Consider the following 8,316-nt stretch of genomic DNA (forward strand, 5'->3'; position numbering starts at 1 on the left):
TTGACCAAGATGGAACCTTTCACTCATTTGAAGCTGCAGTTGTTGTCAGACGGGCTGACCTGCAAGCCCCCGTGATTCTCCTGTCGCTGTCTCCCTAGAGTTACAGGCATGTCTGGCTGTGCCCAGATTTTTGTGTGCTGGGGCTCAAACTCAGGTCTCCATGTTTGTTTCCTTTCTTTTCTTTTCCTTTCCTTTCCTTTCCTTTCCTTTCCTTTCCTTTCCTTTCCTTTCCTTTCCTTTCCTTTCCTTTCCTTTCCTTTCCTTTCCTTTCCTTTCCTTTCCTTTCCTTTCCTTTCCTTTCCTTTCGTTTCCTTCTCTTCCCTCCCCTCTCCTCCCCTTTTCCTTCCTTCCTTCCTTCCTTCCTTCCTTCCTTCCTTCCTTCCTTTCTTTTGCCACTTAGACTGCATTCTCTCCCTCTAACCCTCTCTCTCTACCTGGGTTCCCTCAAATGCTCCCCAAGGCCTAGAAGTCCACAAGAAAGACAAGCCTGAGGGAGACCAGTTTGCTGCGAGCTCACTTCTCATCAACTTCTTACTTATTTTCTTTCTCCCCAGCATTTTCTTCCAAGTCTATCTTTCTGCACTCCATCAACACACTTTCAGGGTCCTTTAGAATAGTTCCCCTCTCCGGCTCTCTGACCACTTGGGAACTTGCAGCTGTTGGTGAGTTTTTCCCCCCAAGAGGAGAGAAGCAACGGTCATCGATGGCGATGGGCAGTTGCATAAAGCAACACGGAGGGCCGGCTTCACGCTCAGGAGAGAACGCTACACCTCCTCATAGTGGTTACCGGGGCTCTACACAGTCAGAGAAACTTCTCTAGGGCTGGAGAGATGGCTTAGCGGTTAAGGTGTTTGCCTGCAAAGCCAAAGGACCTCGGTTTGATTCCCCAGTACCCAAGTAAGCCAGATGCACAAGGTGGCGCATGCATCTGGAGTTTGTTTGCAGTGGCTGGAGGTCCTGGTGCGCCCATTCTCTCTCTCTGTCTGCCTCTCACTCTCTCAAATAAATAAATAAATAAAAAGTTAAAAAAGAGAAACTTCTCCAGTAACAAACTATAGAAATGATCCCTGAAAGTAGTCTTTCAGGTCCCCATGTTTGTGCAGCGAGTCCTCTGACCACTGAGCCGTCTTCCAGCCCCTCCTTGGAACTTGCTGAGGCGCTGCCTGGTTCCGTGTTCTCACGATCGCTCCGCCTCTTTGCCAGCAGCTTTGTATTGTCCACATAGAATAAATCAAGCAGTTCTAAGTGCTTTGTTTGCTTTGTTTTTGTTTTCTTGTTTGTTTTGTTTTTCAAGGTAGGGTCTTGCTCTAGCCCAGGCTGACCTGGAATTCACTATGTACTCTTAGGGTGACCTTGAACTCAAGGTGATCCTCCTTCCTCTGCCTCCTGAGTGCTGGGATTAAAGGTGTGCGCCACCGCGCCTGGCTCTGATTCGAATTTCTCTAGTGACTAATAATACTGAACATTTTTTTTTTCATGTGCTTATTGGCTACTTCTCTATCTCTTTTGGAGAAATATCTAAGCCTATCTCATTCATTTAAAATTCCATCTGTCAAGGGCTGGAGTGATGGCTTAGTGGTTAAGGTGCTTGCCTGAGAAGCCTAAGCCCCCCAGGTTTGATTCCCCAGTACCCACCTAAGCCAGCTAAACAAGGTGGCACATGTGTCTGGATTTTGTTTGCAGTGGCTGGAGGTCCTGGTGTGCCCATTCTCTCTCTCAAGTAAATAAATAAATATAATAAAAATTCTATTTGTCTTTTGCTGTTGAAGGGCTCACATTTTTGTAGAGCCAAGAGTGTAGCTTCTTAAGGGTGGAATCTTGGAGAAACCAATGAACCTATCCTCCTGCCTCAGCTTCTTCTTCTGCACAGGTAGTTGTGAAGATTAAATGACTTCCAGTGCGTGAAGCTTTTGGACCCTTGCCTGGCCATGATAGGTTTGTGTTGTGTAATTAATGTCCTTGTTACACATGAGATGAAACTAACAAGGGTAACTAAACAAGTCATTACCGGAGATTAATAACTGCTGGGAAGTAAATAAAACAGTGATGCAAGAGAGAGTAACTGGAAGGCTATTTTAGGCTGGGTGGACAGGGAAGGCTTTTCGGAGGAGGTGATACTCGAGCTGACACCAGAATGACAGGAAGGAGCCAACTGTGTGAAGATCCGTGAACAGGAAGGGCACTCCTGGCCCGGGGAACGGCTGGCACAACCGGGTGCAGGCAGGAACAAGCCTGGCAGCTCACTGAACTGCTACAGGGGAGTTGGGGGCTGGGCTGTCTGGGTGTGAGGGTCCTGGCTGACCGTGACAGTGGGGGAAGGCAGCAGCTTTGGAGTCAGGAAGCCTGGGTGTTATGGGGTCTCTGTTGATGACTTTGGAAACTTGAGACAGCGGCTGAGCCCATTTGGCAAAGGCTTCGGGTTTCTCATGTTAAAAATCAAGTCTGGCTCATTGTCCTCCTTTCCCCCACGATGACTGACTATTGCTCTCACAACTCATAACTCACAGCACCATGGTGAATACCAGCAGTCTCGGGCTGTCAGTGGCATGGGGGCCGGTGGGAGGGAAATGATGGTACCACACCTGACATGTCCATGCAGTTTCTACTTAAAAAAAAAAACAAAACACAAAACAAAACCAAGGCTGCCTAAATTGACTTCATGTGGCTACCATGAAAGTCAAGTGAAATAAACTAAGGAGGGGGGCACACGTTTCAGGTGGTGTGGATTGTATGAATCTGCAAGGCGGAACTGGGAATGCTCAGCTGAGGTTCCGCCATCCCCCTTGGACTGGCCCTGAAGGGAACAGCGTGGATCTGTCCAGCTGAACTGATGGACATCCCTTTTCTCAGGAGAACCTTGGGCAACATATCATGTTTCCACCTCAGCAGCCTGGCTTGTGCAGCTGTAACGCCCCCACCCCTGCTTTCCCATCTTTCTAGAACCTTCCTTCAGGGACTGTCTAGTTGAAGCGATGGAGCACCCCTGCATGCCAGGCACCAGACTCTGGAAGTGAAGAGGCTCACAGTACCGCCCCCGCCCTCATTTTGCTGCTTCTTGTATTGCTCTAGCTCTTCATCCTTAGAATCAAGGAGGGACAGACAGAAGGACGTGGGGTGTACAGTCCACCGAGCAGAGCGGCGTCTTGGTCTCCTCTTTGCAGTCACCCTGGTGTGTGGCGCTCAGCGCAGGGGCTGACAGCCCTCGGGCCACACGCTGAGCTCATGCTCATTCATCACCCCTCCCCCCAGTGCCCTCTGCTGTGAGATGGAGGACACAGTTGGAACTGCAAACCACTGTGATGGGACTGCACATGGATTTTTTTGTTGTTGCTTTTTTTTTTTTTCCGAGGTAAGTCTCTCTCTAGCCCAAGCTGACCTGGAATTCACTATGTAGTCTCAGGCTGGACTCTTAACTCACAGTGTTCCTCCACCTCTGCCACCTGAGTGCTAGGATTAAAGAAAAATATTATTATTATTTATTTATTTGCAAGCAGAGGGAGAGAAAGAGAGGGGAGGGGGAATGGGGAGCCAGGGTTCCTAGCCACTGCAAATAAAGGCCAGATGTATGCACCATTTTGTAAGTCTGGCTTTCTGTGGGTGCTGGGGAATCGAACCCAAGGTTGTTAGGCTTTGCAGGCAAGCACCTTAACCACTGAGCCATCTCTCCAGTCCCACATGGGTAATTTTAGCATAGATAAAGTACTAGAAGGATGTCTGGAACGCCCGTGCTATGTAACTCATTACAAATCAATTAAAAAAAACACATTATCTTGGCAAGTGGCATAGCCTTAGTCTCCAAATCTGTGCATTGGGTTATTGCTAGGGCTGCTGTGGGGTTTTGTGTGCACAGTGCCTGGCTCAGGCAGGTGATTCGTCTGCGTTTCCGTCCCACCAAACGCCTCAAGAGTTAGCGGAGCTGAGCTCAGGGGCGCCCCAGCGTTCTTGGGAAACTGTTTTCTAGAATTAGAGAAGTTGCTTTTCTGGTCTGGAAGGAACAAGGGACATGATGTGTTTGTGTATGTTTGCATGCGCGTGCCTGGGCAAGGCGGTGGAGACATGGTGTGTGTATGTGTGTGTGTGCGCCAGGGCAAGGCGGTGAAGACATGGGGCGCGTGTGTGTGTGCGTGTGTGTTTGCATGCGCGTGCCAGAGCAAGGCGGCAAAGACACCCCTCGGGCCACACCCCCGGGGGTGCACACAGAGCTGCTCTGTGGCGGGAGTTTCCAGGGGCCAGGGTCTCAGAGCTGCGAGCACCCGGACGGCCACTAGGGGTCAGTGTGTCTCCGCCGCTGGCGCCCGCGGGCGTCTCACCTGATGCTGCCCGCAGGCGCCCGCTGACCGTCTGCAACATCTCCTGCCAGGCATTAAAAAAAAAAAAAAAAAAAAAAAAAAAATCTATCTTTCTCCATAGCAGAAAAGAGTAATGATGAGTGCCCAGACAACCGAAATAACAAGCCGACTCTCTCGGCAGGAAAACGCGGAAGGTGGTTAAACCGTCCCGTCCTTCGCATTCCTGGGCGGAGGGAATAAGGATCCAATTGTGGTTTGGGCGCTGGTTATCTTGGTGCCGCCGAGGGTGGCACGGGGGGGGGGGGGGCGGGGAGCTGCTGAATTCTTCCTTTTCTATTTTCTGCCTCGGCGAGGAGGAGGAGGAGGAGGGCGTTAATGCCGGCTGGCAGTTACTTGAAACTGAGATGGAGGGTGACGGGGTGTGTTCACAAACAAGGGCAGGAAGTGAAGTGTCATATTTTCTGGAGCGACAACCGCTCCCAGGAGGCAGATCTGCAGGATCCGACCGAGGAGACACTTGGAAGGGGATGGGGGTGGGTGGGGAATCTTGCATAATTGCATCTTTCTCCCTTCACTTTCTGGAGTCTCTCTGGTGACACATCAATTTAGCCCCCCCCCCCGCCGCCACCCAGTGTGGCTAACTATTCAAATAACTAAGCATAAAAAGAAAATAACCTACATCAATCCTAGTCTCACTTGAGTGCTTTTCCCTTTCTTTCCTTCTTCCTTCCTTTTCTTTTTTTTTTCTTCTCTCAGAGGATTCTGGAAATGAGGAGGCTTTAGGACCTGAGCTATCTGTTTGGAACCTTGTCTGCAGATGACCATCCTCAAGTCCTGGGCATAGGGGACACCCTGGCTATTTCTGCAGTGGCGCTTCACAAGCGCAGTCGCCCCTCATCCCAGCATCCGGGCCATGCTCCTCCACAACACCTTCTCCAAGTCCTTCTACAAGGACCCAAGACTCCCATCTGCCCGCCCTTCCTCTGAACCCGTTCCACGAGAGCCCGCTGCCTCCTTCTTTGTATTCCTAAGACCTGGCGCAGTGCCTGTGGTTTTGTTAGTTGAGGCTTGGTATATGTGTTCAAAGGAATAAAGGACACTGACTCTAACCCTCTGCTAGAAATAACGGTGGTCAGGGGCCAGGGGACAGAGCTGTTGCTGTGTAAGTATAGGATCCGTGTTTGGAGCCCCAGAACTGCTATAGCTGGACGTGGTGGCTCACGCCTGTAATCTCAGAGCAGGGGATTCAGAGGCAGGAGGATTCTTGGGGTTCACTGGCTAGACAAATTGGTGAGCTCTGGGGTTCAGTGAGAGACCATGTCTCCAAAAAACATAAGGAAGATGTGTGATATTGACCTCTGGCCTCCACATGCATGTGCACACACAGGAGCACGCATACACCCGTGCACACACAGCACACACCTATGACCATGCCGAGAAAAAGTGGACAGTGGGCACTGAACACATTCTTCGTTGTAAGGGCCCTGCGTGCTTCCTCTCCTTTTCATCCTGACACCATTCCTCTGAGATGGGGCTGAGTGTATCATCCTCATCATCTTCATCACCATGCTCACATTTAGACAGGGAAGTTGAGTCTCCATGGGATGTGCCTCAGTGGCATGGCAAGCACAGGGCAGATATGCAGATCCAGACCTTGATGCGTCACGTCTCCCCCTTCTGGGACAGCCAGCTGCCCCCATCTAGTTCTCTTGCATTGTACACTTGCTCACCGTGTGGCTGAAAATCAGGTGTACTTTAAAAAAATTATTTGTTTGAGAAAGAGAAAGAGGCAGAGAAACAGGGAGGGGAAGGGAGAGAAAAATGAGAGCTCCAGGGCCTCTAGCCACTGCACTGAACAAACTCCAGACGCATGCGCCACCTTTTAGCATCTGGCTTTACTCGGGTACCAGGGAATTGAACCAGGGTCCTTAGGCTTCTCAGGCAAGTGCCTTAATGGTTCCAACCCTCAGGCATACTTCTGTTTGATCTCCCTGCAAACTTTAAGCACCTTGAAGCCAGGGTAGCAGCAGTAGCTTCTCCCTAAGACTCAAGAGAGAAAGGACAAATCAAGTTTGGTGGCTCCTTGGGCTTGAATTCCAGATTGGTCACTCAGTGCCTGGCTCAGTCACTGGCCCTCTCTGTGCCTCGCTTTCCTTATTTGCACAGTGTGGATGACAGCAGCATACTTCACTGACAGCTGTCGTGAGAAGCAAGCACGTTCGTGCCCTTGCTCTGGAGGGTGCCTGGCACGATCAGCTGAGGAGCGGCTCTTGTCCCCAGACGCTGTACGCGCACCCTGCACGCGCTGCGGCCGCTTCTGAACTGTTTGTCCCTTAGTAGTGTGTCAGGTGTCTGAGAGCCCTGAACCTCCCCGTTTTCACTTGAAAAGTAGTCATTCTAGCAAAAAACAAAAACAGAAGCCGGGGGGCTGGAGAGATGGCTTCGTGGTTAAGGAGCTTGCCTGCAAAACCAAAGGGCCTAGGTTCGATTCCCCAGGACCCACATAAGCCAGTTATACAAGGTGGCGCAGGCATCTGTAGTTCATTTGTGGTGGTTGGGTGCTCTGGTATGCCCATTCTTTCTTTCTCTTCTTTTGCCTCATTCTCTCTCTCTCTCTCAAATAAGTAAAAAAATAAAAATATTAAAAAAAATAGAAGTCAGGCCTGGTGGCACAGGCCTGTCATCTCAGCTTCTCAGAAAGCTGAGGCAGGAAGATCACAAGTTCAAGGCCAGTGTGGGCTACAGAGTGGCTACAAGGCCAACCTGGGCAATTTAGTGAGACGCCAAATCAAAATAAAAGCAATGGAAAAAAAAAAGGCTGGGGATAGAGTTGTGTGGTATAACCTTAGCCTAGCCTGTGTGAGGCTCTAGGTCCAATCTGGTTTGTTGCACAACAAACCAGATCAAACCAGCCCAAAGTAAGACACCAAACCAAGAAGCTTGTGCCTCTGAGATAGGGGAAAGAGGCTTTAGACACCCCATGAGCCCTTCCCTTCCTGAGCCAGATGCAAGGCAGCAGGGGATGCCCATCTAAGGACTGGTATTCGATGCATTCAGGGCATGGCGTCTTTGGGTAGACACACGGTCACAATGAACGAAGACAGCCGGCCTCTCCGGATGGATATAAATACCTTAGGAAGAGAAACCCAAGACCGAAGGCTCAGGCCATCCTGCGCCCGCAGCACCAGCTTGTGCTCTTCCTGTGCGCGCTGCAGTGTGACCGACACCCAGTCCTTCCTGAGAGCTGGGTGAACCTCCTACGGCCACATTTTTGTCAGTGTTCCCAGGGGTGTCACCAGACACCACGCTCTCTGTGGCCAGACCGTGCGCTATCGCGCTTTGGGAGAACATGCCGCTCTGCGGGGGTGTGGTGGGGGGCCTGCGGCTTGGAAGTGTTCCCTTCAGGCGCCCAACATTTATGAAGCCCATATTATACTCTTGGGTATGTGAGGTGTGAGGATGTTGGCGGATCCCCGTCTCCATGGAGCCTCATGGGGACCGGCTAGAGGACACGAGGAAGTAGTTATGTCAAGTGTTGGGAGGGACGAGGTCAGAAGCTCAGGCTTTGGTAGAGGTTATTTTATTTTATTTTATTTGAGGGCGACAGAGAGAGAGAGAGAGAGAGAGAGAGAGAGAGAGAGAGAGAGAGAGAGAGAGAGAGAGAGAATGGGATTGCCAGGGCCTCCAGCCACTGCAAATGAACTCCAGACACGTGCGCCCCCTTGTGCGTCTGGCTAACGTGGGTCCTGGGGAATCGAGCCTTGAACCGGGGTGCTTAGGCTTCACAGGCAAGCGCTTAACCGCCAAACCATCTCTCCAGCCCTGGTAGAGGTTTTTGAAAGGATTTTAAAAATTTTACTTTATTTATTAGAGAGAAAGATAGGGAGAGGCAGATATATATATGTATGTATATAGATAAATATATGTATCTATCCATATCCATATCATATCCTTATCTATCTATCTATCTATCTATCTATCTATCTATCTATCTATCTATCTATCTAAGAGAATGGGTGCGCCAGGG

At 50.3% G+C, this 8,316-nt stretch overlaps 1 pseudogene; it reads right to left on the reverse strand.

The window, feature by feature from the left end:
- Positions 1–637: 637 nt before the first annotated feature.
- On the reverse strand, positions 638–837 carry LOC123463677 (annotated as a pseudogene).
- Positions 838–8,316: the final 7,479 nt, after the last annotated feature.

Source organism: Jaculus jaculus, chromosome 9 (assembly GCF_020740685.1).
Source record: "Jaculus jaculus isolate mJacJac1 chromosome 9, mJacJac1.mat.Y.cur, whole genome shotgun sequence".
NCBI classification, from domain to species: Eukaryota; Metazoa; Chordata; class Mammalia; order Rodentia; family Dipodidae; genus Jaculus; species Jaculus jaculus.